Raw genomic sequence first — 25,733 nt, 5'->3', positions numbered from 1 at the left:
TTGGTCTGCTCCGACTCCTCCTACCCTCTACTGCTGAACCCATGAGTCTCTTGGGTAACCTTGCTTCTCCCATGCGTGTAACATGACCCCACCATCTAAGCCTGTTCGCCCTGACTGCTACATCTATAGAGTTCATTCCGTTTTTCTTTTATTTCCTCATTGTGGACACCCTCCTGCCATTGTTCTCATCTACTAGTACCTGCTATCATATCCTTAACCTCAACCTTGTTGATAAGGTAACCTGAATCCACCCAGCTTTCGCTCCCATACACCAGAGTTGGTCGAAAGATTGAACAGTGCACAAATAACTTAGTCTTGGTACTGACTTCCTTCTTGCAGAAGAGAGTAGATCGTAGCTGAGCGCTCACTGCATTAGCTTTGCTACACCTCGCTTCCAGTTCTTTCACTATGTTGCCATCCTGTGAGAATATGCATCCTAAGTACTTGAAACCGTCCACCTCTTCTAACTTTGTTCCTCCTATTTGGCACTCAATGCGTTTATATTTCTTTCCCACTGACATTACATTCGTTTTGGAGATGCTAATCTTCATACCGTAGTCCTTACACTTCTGATCTAGCTCTGAAATATTACTTTGCAAACTTCCAATCGAATCTGCCATCACAACTAAGTCATCCGCATATGCAAGACTGCTTATTTTGTGTTCACACATCTTAATCTCACCCAGCCAGTCTATTGTTTTCAACATATGATCCATAAATAATATGAACAACAGTGGAGACAGGTTGCAGCCTTGTCTTACCCCTGAAACTACTCTGAACCATGAACTCAATTTACCGTCAACTCTAACTGCTGCCTGACTATCCATGTAAAGACCTTTAATTGCTTGCAAAAGTTTGCCTCCTATTCCATAATCTCGTAGAACAGACAATAACTTCCTCCTAGGAACCCGGTCATATGCCTTTTCTAGATCTATAAAGCATAGATACAATTCCCTGTTCCACTCATAGCATTTCTCCATTATTTGCCGTAAGCTAAAGATCTGGTCCTGACAACCTCTAAGAGGCCTAAACCCACACTGATTTTCATCCAATTGGTCCTCAACTAATACTCGCACTTTCCTTTCAACAATACCTGAGAAGAATTTACCCACAACGCTGATTAAAGAGATACCTCTGTAGTTGTTAACACCTTTTCTGTTTCCATGTTTAAAGATTGGTGTGATTACTGCTTTTGTCCAGTCTGATGTAACTTGTCCCGACTCCCAGGCCATTTAAAATATCCTGTGTAGCCATTTAAGACCTGACATTCCACTGTATTTGATGAGTTCCGACTTAATTTCATCCACCCCAGCTGCTTTATTGCACTGCAATCTATTGACCACTTTCTCCACTTCCTCAAATGTGATCCTATTTCCATCATCATTCCTATCCCATTCTACCTCGAAATCTGAAACATTACTGATCGTATTTTCACCTACATTGAGCAACTCTTCAAAATATTCCCTCCATCTGCCCAAGGCATCCACAGGATCCACCAGCAGTTTTCCTGACCTGTCCAAAATACTTGTCATTTCTTTCTTACCTCCCTTTCGAAGACTGCTAATTACACTCCAGAATGGTTTTCCAGCAGCTTGACCCATAGTCTCCAACCTGTTTCTTCTTGGATGCTGCAATTATCTGTTTGGCTTTGTTTCTTTCTTCAACATAACTTCCTCTGTCTACCTGAGTTCTAGTATGTAGCCATTTTTGATACGCCTTCTTATTTCCTTTTACAGGCTGCCTTGACTGTGTCATTCCACCAAGCTGTTTGCTTCATCCTACCATTACACACTACTGTTCCAAGACATTCTTTAGCCACTTCTAGTACTGTGTCCCTGTACCTTGGCCATTCCTTTTCCAATGACTGTAATTGACTACATTCAACTAACTGGTACTTTTCTGAGATTGCTGTTATCTACTTGTGCCTGATTTCCTTATTCTGAAGTTTCTCCACTCTTATCCTCCTACATATGGACCTGACCTCCTGCATTTTCGGCCTCACAATCCCAATTTCACTGCAGATTAAATAATGAGCAGTGTCATCAAAGAATCCCCTGAATACACGTGTGTCCCTCACAGCCTTCCTGAATTTCTGGTCTGTTATTATATAGTCAATGACAGATCTGGTTCCCCTGCCTTCCCAAGTATACCGGAGAATGTTCTTATGTTTAAAAAAGGAGTTTGTGATTACTAATCCCATACTGGCACAGAAATCCAAGAGTTGTTTCCCGTTCCTGTTAACCTGCATATCCTCTCCAAATTTACCCATAACCTTTTCATAAGCTTCTGCTCGATTTCCAATCCTGGCGTTAAAATCACCCATGAGCAGAACACTGTCCTTGTCCTTTACTCTAACAACTACATCACTGAGTGCCTCATAAAAATTATCCATCTTATCTTGATCTGTCCCTTCACAACGCGAATATACTGACACAATCCTAATTTTCTTGCTAGACACTGTCAAATCTATCCACATCAGTCGTTCGTTTACATACCTTATTGCAACTACACTGGGTTCCATTTCTTTCCTGATGTAAAGCCCTACACCCCATTGTGCTATTCCTGCTTTGACTCCTGACAGGTAGACCTTGTATTCTCCCACTTCCTCTTCTTTCTCACCCCTTACCCGAATGTCACTAACAGCTAAAACATCCAGCCCCATCTTACTTGCAGCCTCTGCCAGCTCTACCTTCTCCCCAGCGTAGCCACCATCGATATTAACAGCTCCCCATCTCATTACCATTTGTTTGCCAAGTCGTATCTTAGGAGTCCCTGGTTTGTCAGTTAGAGGTGGGACTCCGTCACCTCCAAAGTTCCGAGGCATTTTGCTCTGATTGTTGCCAGCATCATATTTAAAGTACCAGGGAAGCAGGTTGCTAGCCGTACTTGCCCCGAGTCCCATTGGGTTTTACCCCTAACGGTTGAGGGACTAACCAGTGGATTTGGTAGTCTTTGCCGTATGAGCACAAAGGTGACCACGACTCAGAATATGTCCGAGATGCCCAGCCTTATTCCAAAGTAACTGGTATCCCGACTGTCGGGACCACTTACTTGGCCACTCATACATTGCCCGTGGTTCATGAACTAGGACATGACTACTGGAACCCACACCATGAACCACTAATGATAACTGAATTTCTTTAAAAAAAAAATCAGAAAATGTTGCCCAAGAATCAGTATAGAATGTGTAAAAATATTTACGTTGATCGCTTCATTATTTTTTACCGAAACAAAATCGTAGAAGTCGCTTATATTATAGGCTGACTGAGGAGGATGTGTTCCTAACGCCGCCCTGGGTCGTCCGACCCACCCGTCGGCTTCAACCCGTGACGTAAGGCTGTTGTGGTGTGTGACGTCACGACGGCGCGGAATTTAGTTTGTGCAGTGGCGTGTTTGTAGGTGTCGTTTTGATGCGATCGGTGGTGCTTTCTGGTGGTGTTTTAGGTGATGTTTTGGTTTAGTTTGTGAGTGTGGTCTCCTGTGTGAATTTTGGTAAATTCCTTTTTTTATGTCTTTGATAGGTATGGATATGACTGACAGGGTCAACAGTTTTCGGTTGTCGGCTATGATGGGGGACAGTGCGTTGTCTCTAATAAAAATTTCTTCAACTATTCGAATTTTTGGATGAAGTCGTGAAGTGTTCAGTATGTCGTGAAGAAATGAGGCTTACTTAAAGTTCCGGCGTCTCGGACCAGGTACGGCTGTATGTGGAGATGTCGTAAGGATAACAGGTCAAGGGAAGTGTTCGATCCCAATGTGTGGCTGAATTGTATCGGTATATTGGTATCGGGATATGTTTTTGAGCTTTATAGGTCAAGGGAAGTGTTAGGTCCTAATTTATGGGATCGGGAGCTGCTGCTGAGCTATGTAGGTCAGGGGAAGTGTTCGATCCCAATTTATGGGATTGGGAGGTGCTGTCGAGCTATATAGGTCAAGGGAGTGTCCGATTCCAGATGATATTATGTTTAGTGGTATTTGGGGAGATTTGTAATTTCGGTTTTTTTCGTCGTTTTGCGTGGTTTTGTATGCGGGTGGGTGTCTAAATTTCTTTATATTTACTTTGTCCCCACCAAAAAACCCCCTATTTCCCGCGCTTGTCCCGTTAGTGTCATTAGGCTTTTTTGTGGAACGTGTGTGTGTGTGTGTGTGTTTATTTTTCGATGTATTTTCGTCCTCATAATGTGTACGTAACGACTTTACATGCGCCATATTGGAATCGTGGATTTTGGTCGTTTCCTCCATATTTGTGACGTCATGGGTCATAGCAGACGGGCGGCATCGGACCCTTCCGTATTTCCCGCCGCCCCTTACCACTGTTGGTGACAGATAACACAACTTCCTGGCGGTTACGTCCTACACGGACGCTACAGTCAACTGCCGCAGTCGAGAAGCATTTTGAGCGAAAATCTACACTGCCAGTCCGTGAACTGCGTGCCTGAGAAATGCGATGCTCGAATCTGGTACTGTTTCTGCTATGCCATACCTACAGAAATTAGAGGAAGGGTCGACTGGTTGATCCATATGAACTCGTTTGCTGAGTATCTTTATGTGCAGGCTGTGTTTGGAGCTATTTGTAGTTACCTGCTGTGCGTTTTACGCTTCGTTTAACCCCATTGCCGTTAAGAGGCGTTCACCGGTAGTTATAACCTTGCCTTTATTTCACACGTATCTCTGGGTGTGTTGCTTGATAATCTGTGAATATAATGTAATGTGCATTTATCAGAAAGGCAAGTTCCACTTCCTTAGTTGAAGTCGCGTGGAGGTTCTCATTCAATTCATTGCTATATCTCCACCAAGAGGTGGAATTTGAAATCAAGCCACGTACACTGCTAATGATCTCTGTTCACTGTACATTGTCTGTTTACTAGATGCGAACCCATGTTATAATTTAAGAGTATCATTTACGCTGGCTTGGCTACCCAGGGTTAAATATGTCACTTGTCGTTGAAGCCAACTCGGTGTTTTCCTTTTAAATTTTATTTTACTGTCTTTTGTCGTTGCCCATTTGTTTTACAGTGTTCTTTAGTAATGGTGCATTGCCTGTCCTGAGCTGATAACTAAGTGTCCAATTTACGCTAGTTTTCAGAATGAGATTTTCACTCTGCAGCGGAGTGTGCGCTGATATGAAACTTCCTGCCAGATTAAAACTGTGTGCCGGACCGAGACTCAAACTCGGGACCTTTGCCTTTCGCGGGCAAATTCTCTACCAACTGAGCTACCCAAGCACGACTCACGCTCCCTCCTCACAGCTTTACTTCTGCCAGTATCTCGTCTCCTACCTTCCAAACTTTACAGAAGCTCTCCTGCGAACCTTGCAGAACTAGCACTCCTGAAAGAAAGGATATTGCGGGGATGAGGTACTGGCAGAAGTAAAGCTGTGAGGACGGGGCGTGAGTTGTGCTTGGGTAGCTCAGTTGGTGGAGCACTTGCCCGCGAAAGGCAAAGGTCCCGAGTTCGAGTCTCGGTCCGGCACACAGTTTTAATCTGCCAGGAAGTTTCATATCAGCGCACACTCCACTGCAGAGTGAAAATCTCATTCTGGAAACATCCCCTAGGCTGTGGCTAAGCCATGTCTCCGCAATATCCTTTCTTTCAGACTTCGTCAGACTTACTAAGGCTCTGCTAACGAAATACATACGTATCTGCAGTACCATTTTTTTTATAAATAAGTTTTTTTCTGGTTAAACATTATTTTTAATTTGGCACATTACGACTCCCAGCTTCTCCCTAGTTATAGCATTTCAGTGGCAGCAACTTTTCTACAATATCACGCTGTCCATTAAAACTGCAACACCAGGCAGGTTAGCAAATAACGAAATTGTACTTATTCTCCATAAACATTATTGCATGAAGCATACAAGCATAATTTTGTTGGGTGCGGAATTTAGTACACGGATCTGACAAGACTGGTAGCAGTAACGACCCTAAGCCGGCTGTTCACCGATTCGAACTGAGCTTGGACGTCTTTTCATTCCGCTTCAACTGCATGTGAGAATTCACCGTCCTTGGTGATTGGCGAGTGGTGGCCTGCAAGTTTCTCGTCAGCCCGCAGTGTGATGTACTGACGAGTCTGAAGATTGTTCTGGTCAGTGAGTAACAGCCGAACACCATCTGTATGGAGGTAGGATAGGACTGCACGAACAACATGGGGTCATGCGTTATCTCGTTGAAAGATAACGTCAAGGAGACGTTGAAGCCAGGACACAGTCACTGGCTATAACAAGTCAGAAATCTAACACCTGCTTGCTACCCCAGTTACCGGCTATGATAATCAAAGGTGATCGTCGATAATGGTGGAAGCTGAAGAAATGAATTAAAATTTCTCCCTATATTGTCACTATCGCCAGGGCTCTCCGGCACTGGAATAGCACCCCAGCGTTGGACGTAATGGGAGGTCCTGTACCACGGGTTATAGTGTAGATCAGGGCTTAACAACTGGCCGGTTTTGAGCGCGAGTACTCGCGTCTGCTCAGGCACGTGCTCGTGAGCAGGTGCAAGCTCGCGGAGTATGGAGGGAGGGGAAATGCGCGCGCACGTTTGAATGTGATCTCGCGTTCTTAGCAGATTTAACTAGCCATTTTACTACAAGGTAAAGATCTGCTAATTACTCATTTCATAGTTCGAATACGAGCTTTTAAAATGAAATTGACACTTTGGGTGAGTCAGCTGGAAACAGGAAACCTAGCTCATTTTCCTAAATTATCATCCATGCAAGATGTTCACAAAGACGGTGAACGTTATTCACATAGTTTAGTTGAACAGCACTAGACAGTGATTTTGATCTGTTCTCTCCATATTCAGCGAATATTTAAGAGATTCGTCCTGAGCGGCAGCAAGAAATTATTGACCTGCAGTGTGACAGAGAATACAGAGACAAATTTCAGAACAAGAAAAACATTTTGGAATTCTACAGACACTTCCCTCGGGATAGATTTCCTCGTTTGCACAAACTGGCGGCTACAATAATATCAATGTTCGGTTCCACGTATGTTTGTGAACAACTGTTCTCTGCAATGAAATGTAACAAGACGCGCCTGAGAAACGCATTGTCTGATCGAAATTTAAACTGCACGCTGCGCCTTAACTGCACAAGAACAATTACTCCAAACATAGACGTAATTGTAAAGGGCAAAAAGTACAAGATAACCGAGAATCCCACACTTCAGTTGTAACACCACAGCTCTTATGCTGTATGGATTTTTTTTTTCTTTTGCTTTATTTAATGTCACATTGCTGATCTTCTGTAAATGTGTTTGAATCGATAACACAAAATTGTATACTCTTTTCTTTGTTAAAACTTTGATGTCGTTGTTTGTTTCAATGCAAAGTAGTGTATCTGTACTGTAAATGCTTTGCCCCATTTGGAGGGAACAAAACTTACTGTATATGATTGTAATTTTGTGTGAATAATTTTTTGTAGAGATGTCAATATGTGTAAATGTTTTGTTTTATTTAATGTATTTGGTTGCTGCTATGTAAATTGCTGATCCTCACTTAGGGTTCTTAGTTAATTTGTATGTAAAAGGTGTAGTGGTTCCCCTCGGGAACGGAACTGTGTAGCGCGCGCAAATTGTGGTTGGCCTAGGTGGGAAAGGTGGAACTGATAGTCAGTCGTAGACGAGCTACGAGTCGGAGACGAGCTACCATTCGGAGACGAGCTACCAAACTGTGCACTGTCATGTAAATGTTGCATATCGTGCTGGTTTCGAGAGAGGCTTTTCCTCCCGCTTTCCAATGGCTCGGATGGGTGGATAAATAGCTGGAACTATTCTGGAATTGGTATCTGTCGTCGCCACCAGGAAATGACAGAGTCCAGCAATTCTGTCCGCGAATCCACCTACCAACATGCAGTTGCCACCACGTTGCGCAATCACTGTAACGTAATACTGTAATGATGTACAGTGAAGGATCAGCTTAATGGATGTGTTATTGTGCTCAAATATAAGGTAATTTATATCTGAATTTATGTACCTGCCCTGATTTTTCTCCTCATCATAACACCTCTTAGGTTCCTCTCCGTTTGAGCTAAAGTGATATCCGAGTGTCCTTACTAAAAGATCATTAAAGCCCAGTATTTTGCTCATTAATGCCTCTTCAGCACAGTAAAAAGAAAGTTAAAGTTAATGTGGCAAGAGAGTGAGTTAAAGTAAATGTTGTTTGCTGAAAATATTCCTATTAAAACTGCTTACTAAAGTGCTGTTGCCAACTTCAAAATTAAAAGTTCTTAAGACTGAGGCTTATAAAGTAAATGATCACATTGTTGCCTGTAGTAAATTCTAAAAGGTGAGTCAGTTTCTTGCAATTTTGTCAACATTGTGTTTCGTTGTAGTAAAGAGTGGGAAACTGCAATAATAGAAAACTATATGTTCATGATTGCTAAGTGTTTGTCTCTCTTGTGTATTAGAAGTGCATATTAAGAGTAATGTTATAAAGACCATTCACTTTGTGTAAGCACTGAAAGTAATAGTGCGTTTTGGTATATGTTATAATTAGCAAATAGTTCATGCAGCTCCAGTTGTTAGCTTCAATCTTAAAACATATGTGTGTCAGAGTTCATTGCGCTCGCGTGTGGCTAAGTCTAGGTTGTGTTTGTCCACTATAGTTACTTATACCTACTTTCATAAACGAGAACGTTAATCTTTCTCTTGCCTAATTCGACTGGCGACCGTTTCCCTTATTCTAGAAACAGTATAGCTAGGCAAAATTTTGTTTGTCACTATTCCAATATTTACGTAATTCTGACTTTCATTTCCGATAAGCAACCTCCGTTAGGAACAACACGGTCAATTTAACAAAATTCCTCTCAGAGGGTAACACTGTTCTGTTGCTTTATACCATTATTAATCCAATAAAATAATTCTGTTTTACAAATTGCCTTTAATTTTTTGGTTATGGTTTAACAGTAGCAGTTAGGAGTGTTATACAGTGACACATTTTATTGTGTAACAGTTCACAAATTAATGCGAATGTAGAGGCATACACTAAGCTAATAAAATTATGTGGCATGTGTACATTCTCCTTTATTTGTTTCATTTGTCGCAGTAATAATTCGTGAGTGATATCCCTGCAGGTGGCCGCGGATTTACATTGACTGGCGGCAGCTGTTGTGTGCCCCACGTGACTTTCCCCACTCTCCGCTCTGGTCGGTCCGGTAGTGGGGGTAGTGTGCTCGCGCTGCTCCGTGCTCGCGCCTTGCTGCTCACAGCTTGCTCCGCGAGCACGTATGTTGTGAAGCCCTGGTGTAGATCTTAAAATTAAATTTTCCCCGATTTCCCGAGGGGGAAAATAAGCTGAAGATGTGAACTGAGGTTTGCGTTGGGGAGGGTATTCGACTTGTGTAGTTTGTGCAGCTATGCTGAGCATAGTGCTACGGTGGTGTAATGGTCAGCATTTATACCACGTAAGTAAGAAGACCTGGGTTCAGTCCCTTCCATGGCACATATTTTAAGTCATTTCTTCACCTTCCAGCATTATCGTAGTTAAAGAGAAGACTTAAAAGTCTCGGGAAAAATTTAATTATAAGATGTCTGCGATCAAAGGTGACCGTATTGTGAACTCAATGCCACATCACACCAACACGCAAGGCGCTGAGTTTGTATCAAGATGGTGAATGCAACCTGGCAACATTCATTCTCCTAGGAGCCTCCACCCATGGAGACTTAAATCGTCATGATGTACGCAGAACGAGCAGTTGTCTGACAAGACGATGTGAAGCCACTCATGTGTTGTCGCTGACGCATCACACTATGCTACCACGTCAAGGGAAGCCGTCATAACAGTCCATGATGGCCGGCCGGGGTGGCCGAGCGGTTCTAGGCGCTACAGTCTGGAACCGCGCGACCGCTACGGTTGCAGGTTCGAATCCTGCCTCGGGCATGGGTGTGTGTGATGTCCTTAGGTTAGATAGGTTTAAGTAGTTCTAAGTTCTAGGGGACTGATGACCACAGCAGTTGAGTCCCATAGTGCTCAGAGCCATTTGAACCATTATTTTTTTTTTGTTTTGATAATCAAGTTCCTCCCACACTCAGCGCAGCATGTCTCCTTCAATGAGTTTGAAAGCATCGTTGATGCGAGCTCGCAGTTCTGGCACGTTTCTTGGTAGAGGAGGTTTAAACACTGAATCTTTCACATAACCCCACAGAAAGAAATCGCATGGGGTTAAGTCGGGAGAGCGTGGAGGCCATGACATGAATAGCTGATCATGATCTCCACCATGACCGATCCATCGGTTTTCCAATCTCCTGTTTAAGAAGTGCCGAACATCATGATGGAAGTGCGGTGGAGCACCATCCTATTGAAATATGAATTCGGCGCTGTCGGTCTCCAGTTGTGGCATGAGCCAATTTTCCAGCATGTCCAGATACACGTGTCCTGTAACGTTTTTTTTCGCAGAAGAAAAAGGGGCCGTAAACTTTAAACCGTGAGATTGCACAAAACACGTTAACTTTTGGTGAATTGCGAATTTGCTGCACGAATGCGTGAGGATTCTCTACCGCCCAGATTCGCACATTGTGTCTGTTCACTTCACCATCAAGAAAAAATGTTGCTTCATCAATGAAAACAAGTTTCGCACTGAACGCATCCTCTTCCATGAGCTGTTGCAACCGCGCCGAAAATTCAAAGCGTTTGACTTTGTCATCGGGTGTCAGGGCTTGTAGCAATTGTAAACGGTAAGGCTTCTGCTTTAGCCTTTTCCGTAAGATTTTCCAAACTGTCGGCTGTGGTACGTTTAGCTCCCTGCTTGCTTTATTCGTCGACTTCCGCGGGCTACGCGTGAAACTTGCCCGCACGCATTCAACCGTTTCTTCGCTCACTGCAGGCCGACCCGTTGATTTCCCCTTACAGAGGCATCCGGAAGCTTTAAACTGCGCATACCATCGCCGAATGGAGTTAGCAGTTGGTGGATCTTTGTTGAACTTCGTCCTGAAGTGTCGTTGCACTGTTATGACTGACTGATGTGAGTGCATTTCAAGCACGACATACGCTTTCTCGGATCCTGTCGCCATTTTGTCTCACTGCGCTCTCGAGCGCTCTGGCGGCAGAAACCTGAAGTGCGGCTTCAGCCGAACAAAACTTTATGAGTTTTTTACGTATCTGTAGTGTATCGTGACTATATGTCAATGAATGGAGCTACAGTGAATTTATGAAATCGCTTCAATCATTTGCAATAGCCCTGTACTTGCAGTGCAGTGACATACTAGACAAAAGAAGACATTAATGTATGAACTTAAGCGAACAAAAGATATGCTAATTGTTACTTCTTTTTCTAACGTCAGTTCATAATGACTGAATTAAAATTCGGAAAATAAGGCACTGAACTGTTGTTTTGTAGCCTTACCTTCTGTCATTATTATGATAAGTATATGAGGTGCGACAGTAAAGTAATGAGAGTGACTTTCTTTGCAAGATGTGGCAACCCTGCAGGCTCGCGTAGGCAAAATATCTTTGACCTTGGTCTATAAGCTGCTTCTAGTCCAAGCGGCACATCGATGCAACTGCTTAGTTACGAGTTGTGCTGCAATAAGTTAACACGTGTTTGTGTCTCTCATCACGTAAATGGAACCACATAATATTCCGCAGCGGTGTGCCTCATCTTTTTGCGTTAAATTGGGTGAAAACGCGACGACAGCTTATGGTAAGATTCAGAAGGCTTCTGGAGAGCTGAAGTTTTTCGTTGGCATAAAATATTTAGTGAAGGCAGAACGAATGTTGAAGATGAAGACTGCAGTGGACGACCATCAACCTCACAGACGGATGTCAACTTGGGCAGGATGCGTGAACTCGTACGACCTGATCGAAGATTATCGGTGAAAATGATTGCAGAAGAACTGAATATCAATCGCGTCTGTGCCAATATTCCTGATAATTGGATTCTGCATCACGATAATGCGCCATCCCATACTGCTCTGTCAGTACAGCAATTTTAAACCTCAAAACAAATTTCAGTACTACCACAGCCACCTTATTCATGAGATATCGCTCCATTCGACTTTTTTCTATTTCCAAGAGTCAAAACGACGGTCAAAGGACACCATTTTCAAACAACACAAGATGTCCAAAAAGATGCGACGAGGGCCTTGGAGGATATTACAGAAGATGAGTTCCAGAAATGTTACCATCAATGGCAGAAGCGCTGGAAAAAGTGCGTGCGATCAGGAGGGAATTACTTTGAAGAAGACCACACTAAACTTGACCAAAACGGTAAGCAACATTTTTTTTACATCAGTCTCATTACTTTATTGTCGCACCTCGTATAATTCCGTTTTTGGAAGAAGCTTCGACATAGTTAAAAATGACAACTCGTGGCAAAGGCAGGAATTTACATCTACAGCTACATCTTCATCTACATGATTACAATACAATTCACACTCAGATGTTTGACAAAGAGTGCATAGGACCACTTTCAAACCATATCTCTACAGTGCCGCCCTCGCATAGGCTGTGCTAAAAAATAACGCGTGAGTCTTTGTGTGCGCGCTCTGATTTCTCTTAGTTTGTCACGACGGGTATTTCTCCCTGCGTAGGTGGAACTCAATAACATATTTTTACATTCAGAGGACAAAGTTTGAGATTGAAATTTCGCGAAAAGATCTTGGCGCGACGGAAAATGCCTCTTTTTAATGACTTCCACCCCAACTTCTAAATCTTATCATTGACAGCCTCTCCATTATTTCGTGATAAAATAAAACTAGTTCTCCTTCTTTGAGCTTTTTTAATGTCCTCCACCGATCCTACATGGTAAGGATCTTGTACCGCGCAACTGCGTTCCAGATGAGCATGGACAAGCGTGTAGTAGGCAGTATCTTCAACAGATGTGTAGAACCTCCGAAACGTTCTACCATTGAAACCCACCCTTTGATTCGCCTTCCCCACAACATTTTCTGTGTGAAGCTCCCAAATTAAGCTGCTTGTAATTGTAATCCTTAGCTACTCAGTTACTCGTCGCCGTATCCGAGGCCGCTGACACACGGCTATGCGGTGGCACTCGACTTGGAGATGAGCCGGTTCGAATCCTGCCGGTGCCTGAAATTTTCACTGCCAGAGGTGGTTGCCTAAAGTCTCTGTTCACCTGTATTTGCGGTGATATCCGATTAAACCCCAAACTTCTCGCCAATGTCTCATTGAATGTAGGCATATGAGACTGTTGGTGGTGATCGGTCCGTCAGAGGGGGATGTTAACCTCGACTATCCCCATGGTGCTATGCGGCTATATGCCGGAACCGGGCACCGCCGTCTCCCTTCCCTTCACCCATAACGACACGAACTCAGTGCTGCGCTGTGCAACCACTCATCACAGTCATCCACATGACACAGTCACACACTTGACACAGTTTGGTGGGGGAAGGCAATGTCAAAGTACCTCCAACAGGATCTCGCCCAGAACGGCGATGCGTGTTTCACGCATCTACTCCCCAACACTCATTACCTGAGGAAGGGACTTGAGGTATTTAGCCTCAGGTTTTTATGATTTAAGGGGCTCCGGAACGCCCTATACTTGCAATGTTAAAATAACGCTTATAAATTACATCTTTCCTCACAAAGTATTTGAGGTAGGAAGTTGAACTTTTTACAGATTATTTATTGGAATATGGGCTACAACTTAACACAGGGATTTTACAAACTTTTAGTTCAGTTATTAAAGATGATTTTTTCCCAATTGTAATGAAAATTCACAACATTTTTTTGCAATTTTTATTTATATATTCAAAAATATACAGTTTTTTTGGAAAAAGGCTGTGTTAAATTATGCAGAAGGTACTGTGTAACATTTACTGAAAGTTTGAAACAAATATGTTTGGAAGATCCTTAGAAAACGTGTAATTAGTATGAGAAAATAAAAGTTTTGGGAATCGAGCGACAAAGATTGGATTAACTTTTTAGTGCATTCCAGGTCCATAGGATGGATTATCTTCATCCTCTGCAAACTACTCCTCCAGCTTCCTCTTGTTCCTCCTCCTGTTTACTCTTGCTTGTATTTCTAGACTCTTTACAGCCCTATCTGCAGCCCGAAGGCATTCCTTGTCTAAAGCAAGCATCGCTCGTACCATGTTAGAATGTTATTATTTACAGTAGTAACACATACCTTTGGCTTTCCAACATTTCTCCTTTTCTTAAAAGCCTTCAGAGGATTTCTAATAACTTTACTTTTACTCATTATTATACTTCAACAAAACAGAGACTCAAGAAACAGAATTAATTACGAATATTTTCGAGATAACGACAGAGTAAATAAACATGAAACAATCGACAATCACACCAGCGATATATATTGAACCATCACAGGTTAGCCACAACACATACTTTATTCACATCACTAAAATGTACCTGATGAACACGGACGTTAATAATAACACCATTTGACAGCAGTTTAACAGCGCCACAGTGGGTCACGCCCATGTAGAACACATTTCAAAAAAAATTTAAAAATAGTTGTAGTCTTCGGAATTGAATAAATTATATATCTATTAATAGGTAATAGTCTGCAGATTCATTAAAAACGCAAAAAAGTAAAAATTGAACTTTTCATGATTTTGAGCCTTTCCGGAGCCCCTTAAGGGCGTCCGGGCAGGTTGGTAATCCCTGTCTTAAATAATGTAAAATTTATCCATGTGAAAGGCACCTTTTATTAGAAATTATTGGGAACAAAAACTTGTAAAAAAACATGGCTTGTAAGTTACACATTTCTAGCCACTTTAACAGAAGGATTTCTAAAAACATTGATTAGTTTTAAGATAATAATTATTTTTGAAAAAGTGGACTTCAAAATAATGAAATATAAACATTTTTTCTGTTTATGTAAGACTCTAACTTCTTTGAGATTTACAAAACAGGAAAACCACTATGTAAAAATATGGAAAACACTCAGATTAGTACATCCTGTAATTCTGAACAAATTCTGGCAAATAGAACATGAGAAGAAGTACACTTCATTCTTAAAAAATACATTTTACGGAAAACAGCTACTAAAGCTGTCAATGCATTCCAGCTCAGTAAGAAGGATTCTCTTCCACCTCATCTTGCAGTGTCCTTCTTCCTGCTGGTCTGCGTTGTCTTGTCCTTGTTTCAAGGTCTCTAATAGCTCTCTCTGGTACCCTAACTCTGTCTTTATTTAAATTGTACATTTGTTTCATTGTGAAACCACCAACAGTTTGTAAGAGTCTTGTTCAGGACTTCACACCTTGCAACATTTCCTTCACTGAACGTTGCCATCACATCAAAAACACCAAAATGTAGTGTACTAACTAACACAAACACTACCTTGCGAATTCTTGCTCAGATTACGCTGTTGATGGACTCGTTAGGATTGTAGGTGCGGCCATGAAGAAATTTCTTCAATATTCCTACATCTGTCGAATCTCTAAAAGTTTCTTTCAAGACTTTAATTACGGCAAAAGGTATAGCTGGTTTGTAAATAAAGTTCTCATCATTTTACTGTGCTCTGTATCATTTGTACCATGAATAACTTCCTGGAGGGCATAGGCCATGAATGGGTTTATCGTCTGTTGAAGAGAGTTGAAGTAAAACTCCCCATACATCTTTTCCCATATCTTCTACGCTACTGACGCTTTGCCTGATGGCCATCACATAATAATTTTAGATTTTATCTAGGATAGATTCTGTGAGTCTATTCTTGCTCTCCAATCCTCTACCGTTTTCAAATTTCTTTCCCCTGTATGCAGTTTTCAGTCGTCACAGCCTCGTACCCAATCGCTTTTGTTCGAGGGTTGGAACTTTATTATTATTATTCGTTACAGTCAACTTTGGACTACGCTAAGCATCAGTCATTTCTTGTGCTTTTTCTTGCGTTCTTCCCAGTACTTCTTCATTTTTTCTGAGTGGGCTTCTTTACGTTCTTGCGACCAGGTTGTTCCCGTCTTCTTTGATTGCGTTCGGTCTTTGAATCCCTGTATTTTGTTGATGGCATTCCTATATTCCATTCTGTTGTAAACTGTCTCTGGTATAATGTTCATTTCTGCAATGTCTTCTTTTACTTCTTTCAGCCAGTTAATTTGTGTCTTTCTGCTTTCCATGTATTCCAGGATTTTCTTTGCCGTTCTTTCTGGTGCCATTCTTTTGACATGCCCATAGAAACTCAGTCTTCTCTTTTTAAAGGATGTTGTCAGTTTTTCAATTTTCTCGTATAACTCTTTATTGGATCGCAATTTATATTCTTGTCCATCCTTTTTAGGTCCTAAGATCTTTCTCAGTATTTTTCTCTCTTTTATTTCCAATTTCTCCAACAGACGTTTTCTGTTCAGTGGGATGCATTCAATCGCATACAAACTTTCTGGTTTTATTACCGCATTGTAGTGCCTGAGCTTGGCATTGATGGAGATCGACTTTTTATTGTATACATTTCGGCATAGCTGGTATGCCGTTTCCATCTTTATTGCTCTTTCCTGTAGTGAAACATTTGGTAACCCTGTCGGTGTAATCCATTCCCCTAGATACTTAAATTTATGAACTCTCTTAATTATTCCATATTTAGTTTGCAATGTCTGTGTTGGGTCTGTTTTGTCCTGTATCATCAGTTCTGTCTTTTCATACGATATTTGTAGACCTGTCTTCTCAGCGATCTCATGCAGCATTTCTATCTGAATCTTTGCTGTTTCGATGTCATCTGCCAATATTGCCATGTCATCAGCAAATGCCAGACATTCAATTTTTGTTTTATTTCTTCCTAACGTTATCCCATTTTTCACTCCAGCTTCTGCCAACTTCTTTCTCCATTCCCTGACCACTTTTTCAAGGACAATGTTAAACAACAGTGGAGAGAGCCCATCCCCTTGTCTAACACCTGTTCCAATTACAAACGGTTGTGACAATCTACCCAAAAACTTCACTTGCGATTTTGTTCCCGTAAGGGTTTCCTGGATTAGACTTCTGCTTTTATCATCAATCCCAAATTCTTCTAATGTGTTAATCAGAGTTGGTCTATCAATAGAATCATATGCTTTTTTGAAGTCTATGAATGTAATTACTAGATTTTTCGATGTGCGTGCGCGAAGTTGTATTATGGAGAGTAGACTGAATATCTGTTCACTGCATGATCTTCCTTTTCTAAACCCAGCCTGATATTCACCCAGTTCTTTCTCTACCTGATTTTCAATCCTGTTTTGTAGTGCCTTGGATAGGATCTTATAGGCCACTGATAACAATGAGATACCTCTGTAGTTATTTGCATTTGTCTTGGCACCCTTCTTATGTAATGGATGAATCAATGCTGTCTTCCATTCCTCCGGAATCTTCTCTGTATTCCAAATCTCTTCAAACAGTGCCTCGAAATTATTTATTAAGTTTTCTCCTGCGTATTTCAGTAGTTCCGCGACTAACGAATCTTTACCAGATGCTTTATTGTTTTTCAATCCTTTCAAGATCTCTTTAATTTCTTCTTTATTAGGTGGTTCAGAGTCTGGTAGCTTATTCTTAGGCTTCTCAAATGTCAAGGTTTCATCAGGTCTTTTGCAGCTTAGCAGCGTTTCAAAGTAGTTCGCTAGGTGTTGGCAATTTTGTTCCACGCTGGTGATCAGATTTCCTTTTTCATCTTTGAAGCAGAGTGTCGGTGGTTTATATCTTGTTATTGTAGTTCTGAATGTTTGAAAGAAATTGCGTGTATTGTTCTTAGAAAATTCATCTTGTATTTTCTGTATTTGTTGTGTGTCATATTTCCTTCGTTCACTTTTAATGATTTTCGTCGTTTCACGTCTTTGCGTTTTGAACTGCTCCCAGTCAGTTGGCCTTTTGGTTGAGTTGTATTTCTCCCAAGTTCTGGCTCTTTTCTGTAGTGCTTTCTCACAGACCTCATTCCACCAGGGATGCTTTTTCTTTTTGGTTAGTAAAATTGTTTGTTCTGCTGCGTCTCGTATTGAGGTTGCAATTTCTTCCCATTTGTGACTTTTGATTTTATCTGTCTTTTCCTTGTAGTCGTCTAAGACTTGCTGATTGAGCATTAAGTCCTGTACTCTGTATTTGGCTATTTTTGTTTCGTCACTCTTGTGACTTCTTTCTGGTGTTAATTTCATCTTAATTTTGGTCAGATAATGGTCAGAATCAAAGTTGGCCCCTTTCACCACCTGTACATCTTGAATGTCCCTTGAATTATCATAACTTATTGCCACGTGATCAATCTGGAACTCGCCAAGTAATTTGTTCGGTGATTTCCATGTTGTTTGTTTTTTGGGATTCTTCTGGAATTTAGTTGTCATAATGTTCAATTTGAATTTCTCACAAAACTCTACTAATCTCTGGCCATTCATGTTAGTTTTAGTGTGTGCTGTAAACCTCCCTGTGCTTTTTGATAATTCGTTTCTTCCAATTTGTGCATTAAAGTCTCCTAACAGAATTGTAGTGTGTTGCTCAGGGATCTTCCCTATTGTTTCTTCCAGTTCCTCCCAAAATGTCTGCACTTTCTCTGGATTTTGTTGGTTGTCTTTATTTATTGGTGCATGGGCATTTATAAGTGTGTACTTTTTATTTTTATTTCTGAATGTTATCAATGATATTCTTGGTGATTTAGATTTAAATTCTAGTACCTTAGTAGAAAATGAGTTATGTATCACAAATGCTGTGCCATATACCCGAAGACCTTTTGTATTCTTTACTATCTGTGCTGGTTTCCCTTTATAAATCCTGTACTGGTCTGCCTGTACTGTATCCTCATCTGGGTATCTTGTTTCTTGTATAGCCAGAACTTTTAGTTTGTGTTCATCCATTAGTTTTGTCAGTTCTTTTTGTTTACCTGTTCTCAGCATTGAGTTCACGTTCAGTGTTCCTATGAACGTTTGATGTCTGTTCCTATGTTTAGCGTTAGGGATCCTAGGACCCTCCGACTGGTCTGTTGCGCAATGATGCTGGGCCCCCGGATCCGAATGCCCAGCTTCGGTGGTATTACCACCACGGGGAGGAAACTTTCTCATTGCACCTTCCATTTCTGATACTTGGTTAAAGCTGTTGTTTCCAGAGGTATACACCTCCTTCCACTAAGACTTAGTTCGCTACACTAAGAAGTTAATTCAGGCCGCTCCTCTGGAGTACAGACGCCTTTCGCAGCCGCTTCTCTGAAGTGCAGACGCTGCTGATTGAAGATAACTCTTCCGCTCCAAAAGCCGTTGGGACATATAGTGTCTTCTTCCGCCTTCTAGACCGTTGGTTAATCTTCACCTCTTCCGCCAGTTCCGCCGTTCCGATGATCTTCATCTCCGCCTTCACTGCCGTTGAGGTCTTCACCGTTACCCTGGCAAGGGACCCTTACGAGGTACTATCACCCGGGCCAGGTGAACCAAGGTTTTTTAACGAGGTTGTTACTCCTCCCCCTCCTCCTTTTTCAACCGGGCTTGGGACCGGCTTTGGCGGAGTTGTTGGAACTTTAATAGTGGTAACTATTTATTTACAGCTCGTACAAAATAGATACGTGTTTCTAAGTTTTACTGACCTTCAGAGTAGTCCCCAGCACTGTGTATAACCCGTTGCCAGCGATGTGGAAGTCGTAGGATACTCTTAGCAGTGCCAGCTGTGTTGACAGTTCGAACGGAGCGGTCTATTGCCGACGAATTTGTAGCACTTCTGAAGCGAATGCCGTGAAGTGTTTCCTTCAGTTTAGAAATCGAGTTGAACTTACGAGGGATTAAGTCAGGAGAGTGCAGTAGGTGGTATAGCACTTAGCATGCCCATCAGTCAAAAAAATCACTAACAACTTGCACTCTACGTGCTTGAGCACTGACCGGAAAAATAATGGTCAGGTCCTGCAGAAAGTGTCATCACTTCGGTCTCTAAGCTGGTCGGAGGTTGTGTTCCAAAAGTGAACCGCATAGGGAAAGAAGTGGTGACACTTCCTGCAGTATCTGAACATCATTGTACAGGAAAGTGTGTGGATGCAAGCTGTTACTGATTTGATTGACTGATGGGGCTGCTAAGTGCTATACCACCTACTGCACTCCCCTGACTTAAGCCCTCGTGAGTTCTACTCGATTTATAAACTGAAGGAACACTGCACGGCATTCGCTTCAGAACTGCTACAAATTCGTCGGGCAAAAGACCGCACCGCTCAAAGTGTGAACACAACTGGCGCTGCTAAGAGTATCCTACGACTTCCACATCGCTGGCAACGGGTTATACACAATGCTGGTGATTACTTCGAAGGTCAGTAAAACTTTGAAACACGTAACTATTTTGTACAAGCTGTAAATAAATAGTTACCACTATTAAAGTTCCAACCTTCGTACATGACCTATGCCCTCCACTTTAGTGACAGTAACATTTCCTCCACGTGGCATCTCTTCCTCAGTTGCTTTGAACGCTTTTGAATCCCCATCTCTCAAACAATTGACGAATATTACGTTCTTCAACTTTTCAGATTCTTGGAAAATGGTCACGTCCAGATAGTTTTTTATTTATATAAACGAATAAACCAGAAATCAGACAATAATACCTATGTATATTACATCATTCGAAAGAGGAAATTCCGTATATTAAGATCAGTGCAAAAAATTTGAAAATTTTAATGTTTCAACAGTTGTGCAGCCCTTTAAAGTGCACCGATATTTAACAGAAGCTTTAAGTTCTCGTGTAGGAAACTCACATTTTTATTGCTTGGAGTCAATTGCCACTTTTCTCAGCACTTAATGGTAAATCATTTAGTGTTTTTGTTTGATCTAAGAGAGCTGCTCAGATTCTCTCCTAAATCGTTTACATAGATTAGGAACAGCAGAGGGCCTATAACACTTCCTTGGGGAACCCTAGATATCTCTCCCGTTTCATTAGATGACATCCTGTCAGTTACTAGGAACTCTGACATTTCTGACAGGAAAACATGAATCCATTCGCATTGCTAGGACGATACTCCATAAACGTGCAAGTTGATTAGAAGAAGCTTGTATGCAAAGGAGTCAAAAGCCTTCTGCACATCTAGAAACATGAAACCAATCAGAGATCCTCTGTCAACAGCATTCATTGCCTCTTGTGAATAAAGAGACACTTGTCTTCACGAAATCCCTGATAACGACATTGTTTAAAAGATAAATTAAAACACTTATCCGTGTGAATCGATTCTTTTTTTTTTTCGTTTCGATTTCTGACACCCTCATCTTCAGGTGACAAAACGGTTTACTTTGTGTTTTCGGTCGCAGGAACTAGCCAGTTGCCTGTTTTGAGTTTCATTTCGCTACAAATATGGTATATTTTGCGCTTGTTAAAGTAACAGGGCACTGAAATTATAGATTTTAAATAATAATAAACCTACTTACAACATGCTCCAGCTGAAATATCCCTGAGGGTTGCCATAAACACACGTTTTCTTCTTTAGACGGCACTGAGACACGAAATAACAACATAAGCAATCCAGTGTTGCACAGATTTGTAAATACAGTGCCTCGTAAATGAAGAAGCACTCACTGCCAGCTTACACTGCGAATCAAAAATTCAGAAAACTTGTATAAAACTATTTAAATCATTACAACATTTCGTTTAAGAATTTGATTATAGCAGAAACAATAAAAATAAGGAACTTCTAAATCTATATTTCAGCATATTTGTTTGTTAAATGTATTGATTTGGAAGTTTTTTACACAAAAATTGTTGATAGCAAATGTTACTGTCCATCATCTAGTTGGCCTGAGAAGTTTCTAAAAATTTTCGTTGCCATTGTCTTAGCTTTGTCACTGAGTAAGTTTTCCCCATGTTTTCTGTTCCGGATGCATATATCTGGAAGAGGTTCAGTTTGTGTCCTTTATTTAGTTTATGAGTCTTATTAGATTACTATCTGTGTTGTCAATACTATGACCTGTGTCGTTAATGTAAGTACACTCCTGGAAATTGAAATAAGAACACCGTGAATTCAATGTCCCAGGAAGGGGAAACTTTATTGACACATTCCTGGGGTCAGATACATCACATGATCACACTGACAGAACCACAGGCACATAGACACAGGCAACAGAGCATGCACAATGTCGGCACTAGTACAGTGTATATCCACCTTTCGCAGCAATGCAGGCTGCTATTCTCCCATGGAGACGATCGTAGAGATGCTGGATGTAGTCCTGTGGAACGGCTTGCCATGCCATTTCCACCTGGCGCCTCAGTTGGACCAGCGTTCGTGCTGGACGTGCAGACCGCGTGAGACGACGCTTCATCCAGTCCCAAACATGCTCAATGGGGGACAGATCCGGAGATCTTGCTGGCCAGGGTAGTTGACTTACACCTTCTAGAGCACGTTGGGTGGCACGGGATACATGCGGACGTGCATTGTCCTGTTGGAACAGTAAGTTCCCTTGCCGGTCTAGGAATGGTAGAACGATGGGTTCGATGACGGTTTGGATGTACCGTGCACTATTCAGTGTCCCCTCGACGATCACCAGTGGTGTACGGCCAGTGTAGGAGATCGCTCCCCACACCATGATGCCGGGTGTTGGCCCTGTGTGCCTCGGTCGTATGCAGTCCTGATTGTGGCGCTCACCTGCACGGCGCCAAACACGCATACGACCATCATTGGCACCAAGGCAGAAGCGACTCTCATCGCTGAAGACGACACGTCTCCATTCGTCCCTCCATTCACGCCTGTCGCGACACCACTGGAGGCGGGCTGCACGATGTTGGGGCGTGAGCGGAAGACGGCCTAACGGTGTGCGGGACCGTAGCCCAGCTTCATGGAGACGGTTGCGAATGGTCCTCGCCGATACCCCAGGAGCAACAGTGTCCCTAATTTGCTGGGAAGTGGCGGTGCGGTCCCCTACGGCACTGCGTAGGATCCTACGGTCTTGGCGTGCATCCGTGCGTCGCTGCGGTCCGGTCCCAGGTCGACGGGCACGTGCACCTTTCGCCGACCACTGGCGACAACATCGATGTACTGTGGAGACCTCACGCCCCACGTGTTGAGCAATTCGGCGGTACGTCCACCCGGCCTCCCGCATGCCCACTATACGCCCTCGCTCAAAGTCCGTCAACTGCACACACGGTTCACGTCCACGCTGTCGCGGCATGCTACCAGTGTTAAAGACTGCGATGGAGCTCCGTATGCCACGGCAAACTGGCTGACACTGACGGCGGCGGTGCACAAATGCTGCGCAGCTAGCGCCATTCGACGGCCAACACCGCGGTTCCTGGTGTGTCCGCTGTGACGTGCGTGTGATCATTGCTTGTACAGCCCTCTCGCAGTGTCCGGAGCAAGTATGGTGGGTCTGACACACCGGTGTCAATGTGTTCTTTTTTCCATTTCCAGGAGTGTAGATACGACAGATTTACTGGGTTGTTGAATCTAAATGCGATATGTTGTTCCTTAAATCTAGTTCAGATGCTTCGTCCGGTCTCACCTACATACTGTACTGGGCACACTGCACATTATCTTGTAGACACCTGAATTAGAAAATTTGTCTTCATTGGATTCTTTCTTGTGTGGCACTATTTTTTTTTCTTTTTTTTTTTTTTTTTTTTTTTTGCTGGTGTGAAAAGAAAATCTTACATTCTATGGTCTCAGTAAATCAGCAGTTTTCTGTAAAATGGCACCTGGTGTCTGCCTACCATCACTGCACAGTAACTTCTACTTCCTTACACTTTTAAGTGACCTAAATTACGAAAAAAACTCCCGGATCACCAAAGCGATACAATAATAAATAAATATCCTGAAATAGTTTCATATTCTTCTTGCAATAATGATACTTTTTAGCAAAACATTTGTACAGATTTAAGCACATACAGGGTGATTTTTTTCCTCCGTGTACAAACTCTAGGGACTGACTGATGAGAGGATACGGGACAAAGAATTTCTAATGAACTTATGTCCGGAAATGCATGGTTTCCATGCTAGAATCCATTTATTCAAACATTCTTTGTTAAAATGACTGCGGTCTAATACGTGCTGTACCACAGCACAGTATGCATGGTTTCCTCCTAGAGGGTGGTGGTCTTCCTCATACGTCATGCCCTAGCGCCCTCTCCTGCCATAGTAATTGGTAATATTGTGTCAGATGCAGTTCTCTTGCTGACTCACCTTGTAGTGGGTGTGGTACAGCACTGTGCACAATGGTTCCGTATTCGAGTCGAGAGCTGGCCGACATGGTCTTCACTTACGGAAACACAAATGGCAACGGGCGGCGGGCAGCAAGGTGGTATCAGGGAACCTATCCCCGTCGACGACAACCACAACGGTCAATGCTTGCCACAGCGTTCGCCGTTTGTCTGAGAAAGAGTCGTTTCAGGAAAATACAGGGCTATTACAAATGATTGAAGCGATTTCATAAATTCACTGTAGCTCCATTCTTTGACATATGGTCACGACACACTACAGATACGTAGAAAACCTCATAAAGTTTTGTTCGGCTGAAGCCGCACTTCAGGTTTCTGCCGCCAGAGCGCTCGAGAGCGCAGTGAGACAAAATGGCGACAGGAGCCGAGAAAGCGTATGTCGTGCTTGAAATGCACTCACATCAGTCAGTCATAACAGTGCAACGACACTTCAGGACGAAGTTCAACAAAGATCCACCAACTGCTAACTCCATTCGGCGAGGGTATGCGCAGTTTAAAGCTTCTGGATGCCTGTGTAAGGGGAAATCAACGGGTGGGCCTGCAGTGAGCGAAGAAACGGTTGAACGCGTGCGGGCAAGTTTCACGCGTAGCCCGCGGAAGTCGACGAATAAAGCAAGCAGGGAGCTAAACGTACCACAGCCGACGGTTTGGAAAATCTTACGGAAAAGGCTAAAGCAGAAGCCTTACCGTTTACAATTGCGACAAGCCCTGATACCCGATGACAAAGTCAAACGCTTTGAATTTTCGACGCGGTTGCAACAGCTCATGGAAGAGGATGCGTTCAGTGTGAAACTTGTTTTCAGTGATGAAGCAACATTTTTTCTTAATGGTGAAGTGAACGGACACAATGTGCGAATCTGGGCGGTAGAGAATCCTCACGCATTCATGCAGCAAATTCGCAATTCACCGAAAGTTAACGTGTTTTGTGCAATCTCACGGTTTAAAGCTTACGGCCCCTTTTTCTTCTGCGAAAAAAACGTTACAGGACACGTGTATCTGGACATGCTGGAAAATTGGCTCATGCCACAACTGGAGACCGACAGCGCCGACTTCATCTTTCAACAGGATAGTGCTCCACCGCACTTCCATTATGATGTTCGGCATTTCTTAAACAGGAGATTGGAAAACCGATGGATCAGTCGTGGTGGAGATCATGATCAGCAATTCATGTGATGGCCTCCACGCTCTCCCGACTTAACCCCGCGCGATTTCTTTCTGTGGGGTTATGTGAAAGATTCAGTGTTTAAACCTCCTCTACCAAGAAACGTGCCAGAACTGCGAGCTCGCATCAACGATGCTTTCGAACTCATTGATGGGGGACATGCTGCGCCGAGTGTGGGAGGAACTTGATTATCGGCTTGATGTCTGCCGAATCACTAAAGGGGCACATATCGAACATTTGTGAACGCCTAAAAAAACTTTTTGAGTTTTTGTATGTGTGTGCAAAGCAATGTGAAAATATCTCAAATAATAAAGTTATTGTAGAGCTGTGAAATCGCTTCAATCATTTGTAATAACCGTGTAATGAAGGACGTACCCCAAATGTTCGGACACCAGACTTGGAGGAAAATGTGATTAACACTGTACAACGCATCCGCCATGTCAGTACTAGGCAGTTACCCCGCCAGAGCAGGGTAACCCGGACGACCACGCGGAACATTCTCCATGACACTTGTGACTTACAGCGTGTGCAGGGCTTACTATCGACAGGCTTT

This window comes from Schistocerca cancellata, chromosome 10 (assembly GCF_023864275.1).
Source record: "Schistocerca cancellata isolate TAMUIC-IGC-003103 chromosome 10, iqSchCanc2.1, whole genome shotgun sequence".
NCBI classification, from domain to species: domain Eukaryota; kingdom Metazoa; phylum Arthropoda; class Insecta; order Orthoptera; family Acrididae; genus Schistocerca; species Schistocerca cancellata.
This window is presented reverse-complemented; position numbering follows the sequence as displayed.